We start from the raw sequence: 12,861 nt of genomic DNA, 5'->3' as shown, positions 1-12,861 counted from the left end.
AAAGTCGATCCCGAACATAGCAATAGAAGAAGTAGATGGTACTTTTCCGGAACTTCGAGGGGGTAAGAGTGCTTCTTAGCCCACTTAAGGATTGGCTTATAGAATGGAGAGAGAACTTGCTTTTTCTAGGGAGGAGCCGGTGGTGGTGTTTTTGGTGGATCTGGTGAGGCCTGGGATGTAGTACTAGGCTCTTGTGGTCGAGGTGGTGCATAAGAAACCATGAATTGGTATTTATCAGATTCACCAAGAGTATCAACGGAGGAATCTCCGTCCAAGTACCTTTGGAACATTTTGTCTTTTGGCCTTTTCCGTCGAGGTGGGGGTCTTGCAAAAGGATCTACCTCGTCAAATTTGTACAATAAAAGCATTGACAAAAAGGTCCCAAAACAATGACCATAATTGTCTTTATAGTAATGAACAGGATGTCCATTACCATCAAAATGTTTGACATGCTTCTTTGGATCTGCTCGGAAATAGATTGAGGGACACATGGTTCAATCATAAAGAGGGTTTGGAAGATAGAAGGACTTTCTTCCTTTTCCTTGCCAAATTTGATGGAAACAAGCTTCCATCTTTTTTCCTTACGAACTCGAGTCCGTGACCGGAAAGGCTTGTTGTGCTGGTGTAGCTTTTCAGAGTTGGTAATCCAAGTCTCGGAAGGAGCTTGGCCAACGTATCCTTTGGGATTTGTCTAGGAACATGGATACAGGATGCCCGATCATTCCGCATGGAGATGAACAAGGCGTCTTCATTACCATTGTTGAAGTGAGGTCAAGTGCATGGTTCCGCACTCGATATACCATCTCGGTAATGTAGTGTCGCAGCCTACGAGTCAGCAGCTTGAGGGGCTCCAAAGAAGTTGGACTTGGACTTTCATAAAAGAAAGTAACGAGGATCCGAAAGAGCGATGTTGAAGTTGGGATATAGCGTGACAAAGACTGTTCCTGCATTCAAAGTAGTTTGAACAGTACCAATGCAAGCATGCTGGTATTGTAAAAACCTGGTGTCTAACAAAGCTATTCTTGCTACAACTGGCAAGCCTTTTCGACCGTGAAAAGTCAGAGCAAGACGAACAGCTCCATAATGGACATGAGTGTATCCCTGTTGAGCCCATTGTCCGGGAAATTCTGGAGGGATCTGAGAGTAACAAAATATTCCTTTCGCAAAAGCAGGAATAGGATGCTAGTCGAATTTGGAGGACTGAACGTACTCCTTTACTTGCTTTGGGGTTTGGTGAATAAGTTGGCGGATAGAGCGAATAGGTGAAAATGATGAGGTTGGCTTTGCAAAAGCAGAATAAGGGTTCATGAGAGGGAGTTGGGTTTCAGAAATCTTGGTTTCATCACTAAGAGAGACTTCATAAAGATAGTCTATCTTAGAAGTATTAGAGATACGAAACTCAGGAGGTGTTTGGCCGAAGTGGCACTCAAGTGATCCGTATTTCTTCGAATGTGGCACTTAAGTGTACATTTCGTAAGTTATGGCACTTGAAGCCTTCTTTTGCCCATTTGTTTTGTTGCACTTTGCCCATTTGTTCTGTTACTGCAGGATAACTTTAATCTGGTGTGAAACAATTCCCGTCTTCTTTATCCGTGATGGGAAACCAAACCCCAAATCCCACGTCCAGGAGAACTGGAGGATCCTAGACGTTCTCGCCCACCATCCGGAGAGCTTGGGCATGTTCACCCTCCTCTTTGATGATACTGGTATTCCACAAGATGAGAGGAACATGACGGGCTCTGGAGTTAACACCTACGCTTTGATCAACAAGGCCAGAAAAGCGCATTATGTGAAGTTTCACTGGAAACGAACTTGCGGGGTCAAGAGCTTACTGGAGGAAGAGGCGATTAGAGTCGGGGATCCAATCACAGCCTTGCGACTCGGGATCTTTATGATTCCATTGCTGCTGGAAACTATCTTGAATGGAAACTTTCGTTCAGATCATGGATACTGATTATAAAGACAAATTTGACTTTGACCCGCTTGATGTGGCTAAGACCTGGCCCAAAGACATATTGCCCCCTAATGCTAGTTGGCCGCTTGGTCTTGAATAAGAACATTGATAACTTCTTTGCTGAGAATGAACAGCTTGCATTTTGCCCTTCAACTGTGGTTCCTGGCGTCTACTACTCAGACGATAAGCTGCTCCAAATTCGTATTTTCTCATATTCTGATGCTCAGAGGGACCGCCTTGCACCAAATTATCTTCAACTCCCTTCTAATGCTCCTAAATGCGCTCATCACAACAGTCACCATGAAGGTTTCATGAATTGCCATGCATAGGATGAAGAGGTAAGAATTTTCTTTTGAATCCTTCCTCAGCAATACTCTGGGCAGCATCTCAGAAACACATCGTGGAAAAATTTAAGGACTACTGAAAGGGTATGCTTATCAAGTGGATTAATAGACATTTGACCATTTTCAGGCATAATTTACAAGCTTTGGTCTTCCAGTCTTCTGATCCAACTCCACTTGAAGCCCAAGCTCTGCAATCTCCAGTGTATTAACAGTTCCCCGGAGCTCCAATTCAGCAACTGCTCGTTGGTTTTCGGTATTTCCCTCGAACAAGTTTCTGACCGTCCAAGTACCCGTTCTCTCAAGAACGATAGTTTAATTAAGTCCTATATATTTGAATAAACATATACTTTATTTTCTCCAAAGTTGACGCCAAGTTTGAAATTTGAAAAAGTTTGCTCTTCCTTTCTGTTGTGACAAGGGACTTTTCCAGACAGAGAATCGGTGACACATAAATTACTTCAGATGATGAGATTATACGCTACCAACAATCCCAGCGAATCAGCGATGAGTGCATTACGTCAAAATGCAGGTTGCTATTGTGCGTTGTGGGCCGAGAATCATTTGTCAAGGGACCATAACAGTTGGTAGTGAATTAACGAGATGTAGGTCTCAAGAGTTTCTACAAAAAATGCAATTTAGGAGACTTGTAGGGCCTTGAAGTTTCTCTATTCTCGTTATTCTCTCCCACTTTAGACCTAATGGCAAATACAAACAAACCTAGGTGTGAAGAGACATTTTATGAACCTGGTTATTCTGGTCTTATTCTCGTCCGTTTTTTAAGAAAAACTTAAGGTTGTCATGTGATGCAGCTTTGTATCTTCATACTACTTGTGCTTTGTCGTGGGGGATATCTAGGGTTTGTGTTTAGGGCATATGTTACTTACTTTCCTTTTTTTTGAGCATGCAATTCAGAAGGGGATTCGATCAAAAAAAAAAAAAAATCTTAGAAGGGGATTGTTGAAGGACTATTTCCATCTGGAGTAAACGATTGGTTGAACTACACCGTTCATGTCTTTGTATGTATGTCCTTTTTGTTAGTTTGATATAGATGGAGAAGGATTAAGATTTTGGTAATAGAAGTTTAGTGGGCGGCTGATTTGGAGCAAAGGAGAACATTCAATGAAACGCGCATTAATTTACGTTGGACAAGTACGACAATAGTAGAATAATTTCTCTGCCTCTCTAGATGAAAATGTGAACATAGATAGCTTAGTCTTCCGTCCCATTTCCCCATTTGATTTTGGTCATTAAAATGCAACATTATATCATGTCGAGACCTAATCACAAGTATAATGGCCCACGTAGTGTTATCTATGAGAGCTCGGTTGATGTACTTCCATTGGACTTTGGATGATCTTTTGAAGAATGGTTTCCTTAGTTGCAACTGCGTCCTGAGTTTTGATTTTGTAGTAATTTCACGAACAAGTATTTAGAACATCATCAACAAATAACTTAGACCTACTTTTATCATTGAATGAGTACATCTCTCCGGAAAATAATTTCTCGAGTGACTGTACAAGCATTATCTTTGCTTTTGTCGATGCTGATTGTTTGTTCGGTTTTGGATAATTATCTTTGCTTTTGTCTTTAAAAACGCAAAGAAGAGGAGACACTGTCAATTTACCCATTTTCAAGAGAACAAGCAGTGCGCCCTCCCTCGATAAGGCAAGACAGTTCTTCCTACCATCACGATCATAGGGACAAATGCTGCTCAGGAAAGCTCAAGATATTATTTGTTATTTGTTATTTGTTATTTTTTGACTTTTCCTCGAAAACTAGGAAAAAATTTTAAAAATAGAAATGCTGTTTAATTTTGAAAATAATATACTGTAAACGATTATAATATCAATATTTGTACGTTGGAATAGGGTTTTGAAAGTTTCACGCCTAAAAGAAGAAATCAAATGTCAGTGTCACAAATTTGCGAGTAAAAAGAAAATAAACGTCCGAATTGACTTGTGCACGGAGTCATGTCTTCATCTTTTATTTCTCTTAATTACGCATGAACTATGAACATAATAAGTTATAACCTTGCACGAGCTCAGTACCCGACGTTGTTAGGTATTTCGTTCAGTGAAATTTCTAAAACTGGATATGCATATTTCTCGTTATACTCAATTTTTATCGTGTTTTACGGTTAGTTACTATAAACATGTCCCAGTAATCAGCTCTCGTGCAGGTCTATCCATAATTTTCCAGTTAAAAAACCATGCAACTTGTCGAGGCATTCCACTTCAGACAGTTGATGTACTTCGATATCCACATATTCATAAACAATGGTTTTTCCCTCTTTTGGCACGAGCATTGATGTTGTGGTGCATTTAAGTACGCAAAACCAAGATAACAAGTTGCTATTCTTTATATTTTTATTTACAGTTAGGATTTTATTTATCACAGATATCTTATCAATCTTGGGAACTTTTACAGTGATCAACGTGGTTAAAGCAAGTCTTTGCACTCTGGGAGCATTTTCAGGTTTAGGTCAGCTCAATTTCAGGCACGTTTGATTAAATTATTCTCTGGTCAAAATCAATGGCGGGGTTTTGCAAAATTAATTGGCGTATAGTCTCTCTCACCAATAGTCACGAGTAAATCTATCACCTTATTATATATAGAGAACCCATTTTTCCTGTCTTTCCCTTATATATATATATATATATATATATATTTGTGTAGATCATCATCATACAATAAGAAAATACATTCAAATTTGCATATTTATTAAAAAAAATGTTTCAATAATCTCCAATAACCTTAATCGTCCACATGTTCAAACCCCTAAAAAAAATCAGGTGATTTAATATAGCTAACAAAAATCAAATACAGAGGATAAGAATAAAAGCTTAAGATAATAGCCACTAGCGCTAAGCTTGTAAATATTCTACAGGAAAATTTATGAGTGAATCTATGCTACTGGCCAAACTGATAGGTTTCCAGTTACTATTTTGCCTAGAATAAATATAAAAAAAATGAATAAAGAAATACAGAAACGATACGAGCTAGTCTTAAAAGAGTTCATTTTTATTTCTAAGTTTATAAAACCTTTAAGAAATGTTCAAGTTGACAAATAAATTTTTCAATCATTGATATATATGTTAACTTATGTTCTTTCCATCCACGTCATCCTTCCTAAACACAGAGATAAGAACTCCCTCGGACTGAAACTAGCTTATATATATTAAGATGAACCCGCATCGGGGGGCGACAAATTTGTCCCCATAAGTTCATTAGAGGCGGCACCTTTCTGTCGTTCATCATTGTCTTTTTTTTTTTGGTTCGATGCCCGGTGGCACCGTCGGAACGTCGTCGCAAGTCACTATTTAGAAGTAAACCTCGGAGGAAACTGGCCCGAACCCGCTGCCGGACCCCGCCACTATTTAGACGTAAATCTCAAAGAAGACTAACCCAGCAACCCACCGCTGAGGCCCTCTGCTTAAATCACGGAACTACTCGGGAGTTGTGACAAACGAGAGTCGAACCCCTAACCTCGGGGTCAGGAGGCCAATCCTCAACCAGCGTAGCCATGCATGGGTGGGTTGTTCATCATTGTCTTCTAGTGCTAGAGATTAGAGAGAACTAGGGAAACTTTTTGTGGTGCCCATCACAACCATACTTGGGACAGCCACGTGATATCCCCAAAGATTTCACTCGGTCGTTCGCCATTTTCCTGAATTAAAAACGTTCCGTGAGAAAGGATTTATCGTAGATTCATTTTCCTACTCGATAGATTTGCACGGTTTGTTATCTCAACCGAGGTCTTTGTGATTGAATGTTTTTACCTCACTCTTCATAGTATGAAATGCATTTAGGTTTTTGACCATTCTCTGTTGTTATCACACTCTTTGGTCATCTAAGGTCACACTAAGCCTTACTCTCTTTGGCCTCTGCATAATATATACTAAATCGTCGAAGATGAACAAAATTTTGGTGATATTGGAGACTAGTGAGCAATCGACTAATTACAGCTATGGTGCCTCTTCCTTCCATACCAGCAGACAAACTAGACCATGAAAATCTTACGGAATGGTCTGTCAAGCACACTTTTATCACATTATCACTTTGTCTTGACCCATCATTGTATAGTTTCACTTTGTCTTTCTTTTCGCTTTACTATGAAGAGTCTTAGATGTCGTTGACACATGAACATTTGGGCTGTCTACAATACTGGTTTACTTTCAGAAACATTCCGTTTATAGTGAAAAAGTCAATCCGATTGGATGTTGACGAAATAGAATGCTCATTGAAAGAAAAGATCCTTATTATGCTCTGAGGCGAATCCAACGAACTACAACTCGTTGTATTCAGAAATCAATGTTTAATTAAAGCCTATGGATTATCTAACATTTATATATTGTGAAAGTTTTGAGTGCCCCAGATTTATCTAAACATGCCCAAATGATAACGAAGTATACACGTGCTAATATGGAAACATATTCTATTTGTCCCACTATAGCAAGTTGACAAGATTTATGGGGAGATGTGCGCACGTTATCTATTTCTTTCCCGCCAAAAAAGCAGAGCACCTTAGCTTATGATGAAACAGCGGTAAAATAGTTGTTGGAGAGATGTTATTGTCACCATTTGAATATGTAGGATACCCAGCTAAGAAATGATATGACAAATTCACCCATAACGAGAACTACATCTCGAATATAAGATATTTTAATAAACTATTTAGATATTCTTTTTTATTCGTTTCTATCGGTGACTATTTAAAATATTATAATGTAAATGATAGCGTTTGAAGCGCTTACAGCTATAATTTCACATGTTTGTTTAGGTTATTTTGTCTCTTTGGATAATCAAATATCTAAAATTTATATTTAAAATTGATTTACTTAACTTAAATTAAAACACATAATCCAGCATATGTTTTTTTTTCTTTTGCAATTCTTGTACATTGAAGGTGGTATCTCAAGCAAACTTTCATGTATCTCACTAGATCTCCATCCGGTCATGATAAGAAAGGTGTGTTATTCAGGTTGAGATTAAAGATGGCATGTGTTAGAATTATAAAATATCGAGCTACATCTTTATTTAGCAGTTTAAGCTTTTAAAATAAATAACAAAAGAGTGCCACACCGAATTTTACATAATATCAAATCAAGAAATTCTAAATTCAATTCATTTAAAGCCCTTCTTTCCATATTATGTATATTCATGCTTAAATCTCAAGCAAAAGTCTAAGGTTTGATGAGGAGTATTATAACAACCGATGTTAAACCACAAAATCATTTACCGTTTAAATTTTTAGAACCGTCGACAATGGTCTTGCGTGATTACAACACTCAATCTGTCCTTTAATGTGTCTAACAAAAGTTTTGTATAGCAATTCGGTATTTTCTATATTTATATATTATGTAAATAATGGTTGCTTATTTGCTAGAATTTGCCCCCAAGATGATTTAACTTGCTTCTGATTTCTTATAGTACGACGGATCGTCTCAACAACAAATTCTCCACCTTACCTTGGTTGCCCGTTTAAGTCCAACTCCATTATTCACTAATATCTTCGACGTAATCTAGTTTACAGTTTACTTGGGATTCGGATGATAATTGTCGCGACCTCTTTTTTTTTGGCGCCTGCAATCGGGTACGAACGCCTAAGGAGGCTAATGGCTCGGCTGAAATTATTAAGCCCGGACTCTCCCAAGTCCACCAATTCACGACTTAATGGTCTGAGTTTTTAACCTGTAAATTAATTTTTAAATTGGAGTCGCCACTAATCGATTTGGGGTGGGTTGATTAGAAACCCAAGTGAAGTATCGGGAGAAATACTCACTCCTGCGCAACCAGAGAAATTAGGATCGGGGACTTGATTACACTAGTTAATCACTAATGCCCTTTCGGTACCTAATCTTGTTTAAATCCTAAGGTTTGCAAACCCTAGGGTTTGCGAATCCGCGGCGCCGAAAGGGGGGAAACGGGAGCATTCCGGCGGCGACGGCGGCGACGGCAACGATGACTGGACTACGGAGAGGGAGATGGCGACGACGACATCACGATACCTGTTCGTGGCAACGGCGCGACAAAAAGGCGGCGCGACGGCGAGACCCACGCGAATCTCCTCTTCTCCGGCGTCCCTCTCTCTCTCTCTCTCTCTACTCCGACGAAGCCCAGATCCGAAGCCGCGAGCCCTCGGCCCCCCTGAAGTCTCTCAGTGGGGTGTCCAAGGGTCGCGACCTCAATCCCTCTCCCTTTATCCTTCCTCCGCGCGTCTCTGTGCTCGCTTCTCCAGCCGACCTTGATCTCGGCGTGCTCGTCCCGGCCCCTTCTCGAGTCTCGGTGGGAGGTTTCGAGGATCTGCAGCTTCGATCCTTCTCGGCCTCTGTCTCGTGTCCCTTCGTCGACGGTGGCTCCCCTCTATTTATAGGCGCGGGAGCGGCCGGTCGGCGAGGCTTGACCCGCCGGTTGGATCGCCCGTCCCCATCCGCCATCATCGCTGCCTCCGGTCACGTCCCGTCGACGCCACCTGCCCTCTCGCTCCGCACGCGACCGCCATCCGCTCATGCTTCTCCGGCGTCGCACCACCCCGCGCGTGCTCTCAAAGGGCGCGAGGAAGAAGACGATGCGGAGGGGCCGGGCTTGAGGCGATGATGGGCCGAAGGCCATGCGGGGCTGCTTTTTTTTTTTTTATGTTTTTTTTTTCGTTATTTATTATCCGAAAAGATAAAATAAAAAATAAAGTAAAATAAAGTAAAACCTAATTAATTAATAGTAAATTTTAAGCGTCAAATGCGCCCTCTTTGAAGGTGAGCTTGCAGAGGTTGCATTCAAAGACAAACCGATGCCTAAACTTTATCCATACATGCGTAATGTGATTATATTTTACTTGGGACCTATTATCCTATGAAAAAAAGAGCAATATAACATTACAAATACTAAGACGAGATAAGAAGCTACCCCGTAGCTACTTTACCGAGTGAGTGAGATAGGGTGTGAACCCGAGTTTGGCAAGTATCAATCGTCATCTTACCCGTGATATGAAGATGTTGCTTTTCCCAGGCTCGAACCATTCTTCGGTCACTGTTAAAACAATCAATGATTTGTCTAGGACTCGAACCTTTCTTCGGTCGCCTTGACGGGAGATCGCTCCTCCAGGACCCGAACCATTCTTCGATCGCCTATTGAGTAATCAAGTGGTTTGTCTCGGACCAACCATTCTTCGATCGCCGTGACGGGAAATTGCTTCTCCAGACCCGAACCATTCTTCGGTCGCCCGTTAAAACAATCAATGGTTTGTCTAGGACCCGAACCTTTCTTCGGTCGCCTTGACGGGAGATTGCTCCTCCAGGGACCCGAACCATTCTTCGGTCGCCTATTAGATGTCAGTGGTTTGTCTCGACCCGAACCATTCTTCGGTCGTCGTGACGGAAATTGCTTCTCCAAGACCCGAACCATTCTTCTACAGCCATTAAAATAATCAATGGTTTGTCTAGGACCCGAACCTTTCTTCGGTCGCCTATTGGAGTAATCAGTGGTTTGTCTCGGACCCGAACCATTCTTCGGTCGCCTGTTAAAACAATCAATGATTTGTCTAGGACCCGAACCTTTCTTCGGTTGCCTTGACGGGAGATTGCTCCTCTAGGACCCGAACCATTCTTCGGTCGCCGTGACGGGAGATGTGCTGACCTTTCTCAGGGCATCTGTTTGTTGGGAGATAGTACCTGGACGATCACAGGTACAAACTCTTGGGGATACTTGGATGATCACAAGCATCGAAGGGGTACCTGGACGATCACAGGTACAAACTCTTTGGAGATACTTGGATGATCACAAGTATCGAAGGGGTACCTGGACTATCACAGGTACAAACTCTTTGGAGATACTTGGATGATCACAAGTATCGAAGGGGTACCTTGAATATTTGTGAAGGTCTCTCACCTCTGGTAGTTGGAATATCGAGGACGTACCTGGATATTCATGAAGGTCTCTCATCTCACGGTAATGAGAATATCGAGGGCGTGCACTGGATATTCGTGAAGGTCTCTCACCTCCCGGTAATTGGGAATATGGAGGACGTACCTCAAATATTCATGAAGGTCTCTCACCTCCTCGGTAATTGGGAATATCGAGGGCGTGCACAGGGATATTCGTGAAGGTCTCTCACCTCCCCGGTAAATGGGAATATCGAGGGCGTACTGGATATTCGTGAAGGTCTCTCACCTCCTGGTAAATGGGAATATCGAGGGCGTACCTGAGATATTCGTGAAGGTATCTCACCTCCTAGTAATTGGGAATATCGAGGGCGTACCTGAGATATTCGTGAAGGTCTCTCACCTCCTGGTAATTGGGAATATGGAGGACGTACCTCAAATATTCATGAAGGTCTCTCACCTCCTGGTAATTGGGAATATCGAGGGCGTACCTGAGATATTCGTGAAGGTCTCTCACCTCCTGGTAATTGGGAATATGGAGGACATGCCTCGCATATTCATGAAGGTCTCTCACCTCTGGTAAAGGGAATATCGAGGACGTACCTTGGATATTCGTGAAGGTCTCTCACCTCCTGGTAGTTGGAATATCGAGGACGTACCTTGGATATTCATGAAGGTCTCTCACCTCCTGGTAATTGGAATATCGAGGACGTGCCCCGCATATTCATGAAGGTTTCTCACCTCCTGGTAACATAAACTTGAATGTAGCATGAGGCTTACTTGGGTGGCCGCAGGCACTTAAAAGGGGTGGAACACCTGGATAGCCACAGGTGTACAAAGTACTGGAATACTTGGACGAACACAAGTATTTAATGATACAACCTGGGACCACTCAGTTGGTCCAAGTGTAAGAAAGCATACATGGGTAGGCGCAGCACACAAAGAAGGAATGCTTGAACAGTGCTATTATTTGGGAACAACTCGGGCAAGTTGAGTGTCATGAAAGGAAGTACCTAGACAACGGTGGGTACTTGACGATATGGGGATACTTAGACAGCAGTAGGTATTCCAAGAGATACTTGGTCAGTCACAAGTATCAATACTCTGGGGACAACTCGAACAGGTCGAGTGTCGTTAAGAGGGAGTACCCGGCAAGTGGTGGGTACTCAGAGACAACGGGATACTGAGACAATTGCAAGCACCCAAACTCAAGAGACGACTCGAATAGGTCGAGTGTCAAGAAGAGAGTACCTCGGACAGACCGATGATAGGTACCTTGAGACAAATGGGGATAAAGATATGCTTACCTGGCAATATCTCGATCTCTAAGAGTAGGTCCGCTATTTGCACAGTATGCACTCATGATTGTATATGCTGTAAATTCATGAGTTCAAATGAAATTCATGCATGATAATTTTGTCAGTTTTGCATCTTTTGATTTCCACTGGGGAAGATTTTGAAAGACAACCTTTACTTAGAATGTAGATGTCTTGAGCATGCCAGATGAGGGACTTTCAGTCTAAAAGGACTTTTCGCTCACTCTCATGGAAAAGGCTATCCCGACCATTGATGCGGATTTATAAGGACCACACTATCTCACTGTCATCATGTCAGCAGGGGTCCGAGTATTCTCGCAATCAGTACGACTTTACCAATGTGAGAGGTCTTTGTTGAAACCGTGACGAAGATTTGGTCGCTGGCTCATCAAATGGGACCGTCGAGGTCAAAGCTGATGGACAAAAAATGCTGCACGATCGTCTCCTAAGCTTACAAGTCAAGAACCCCGAAAAGAGATAGAGTAATCTTGCTCGTACTTCTTCGAGCGATGTTTATAGACATATGAAATCCTGCGTTAATTGAAGTGCCCCTAGTCTGAAGAGACTTTTACAATGGGAATGCAACGTAGACTTGGCTCACATGTAAGAGGGTGAGAGTTGGTGACTGTCTTGGCATTTGTCACCGGTCTTTCTTCTCACGGTCCGATGAAGGTTCTATGGATCACAACAACAATTTCTCTTGGGAATACAAATGACTGTGTTTTTTGTTTGGGGCATTGGCCTTGCTTTTACTAGGCACACTGCTTTTTCATGCCCCTACTCCTCTCTTCAATTTTTCGTTCATGGGCATTGACCTTGCTTTTACCAGGTACACTACCTTTTATGCCCATGTTTTTTTTCTTGTTGCTTGAGGAACTGGTCTTGACAAGTTCAAGCAAATGCCTTTGTTAGACTATGGAGTTTTCATCTTTTGTTGGCACTTCTAATTATGCTGCTCAAACGACAGTGGCTTCTGCTTTGCCTCCATGTGAGGGTGAATTTACAGACTCAATTGAGTTGTACAATGGATACAAGTGCGTAAATAAAGAGTTGCTCTTCACGACTCTAGGGCACTTAAATTAACGCGAGTGTTCATATGCAATAAAGACACTCGAAGATTGATGCAAGTGCAAGCAAGAAAATTTCTATCCCCTTTCTCACCTTGTGATGTTGATTTGCTTTCGACTTGCCCCGGTGGGGTGGTTCTTTGTCGGGAGTATAGCAGAAATTTGTCAGCAGTGTGGGGCTCAAAGTGAGCAATGGAATGCCTCTCACCGCTTTGATCATCGTACTATTCGCGAGAGAACTCTTTACCCTGTAGTCATGGAATTTTCTGCACTCATCTCACAAGTGTATAGATGGGGGATTGT

At 41.9% G+C, this 12,861-nt stretch overlaps 1 pseudogene; it reads left to right on the top strand.

Moving 5' to 3' along the window:
• The first annotated feature begins 1,663 nt into the window (after positions 1-1,663).
• On the top strand, positions 1,664-2,283 carry LOC120288435 (annotated as a pseudogene).
• The last annotated feature ends 10,578 nt before the right edge of the window (positions 2,284-12,861 follow it).

This window comes from Eucalyptus grandis, chromosome 9 (genome assembly GCF_016545825.1).
Source record: "Eucalyptus grandis isolate ANBG69807.140 chromosome 9, ASM1654582v1, whole genome shotgun sequence".
NCBI lineage: Eukaryota > Viridiplantae > Streptophyta > Magnoliopsida > Myrtales > Myrtaceae > Eucalyptus > Eucalyptus grandis.
This window is presented reverse-complemented; position numbering and strand designations above follow the sequence as displayed.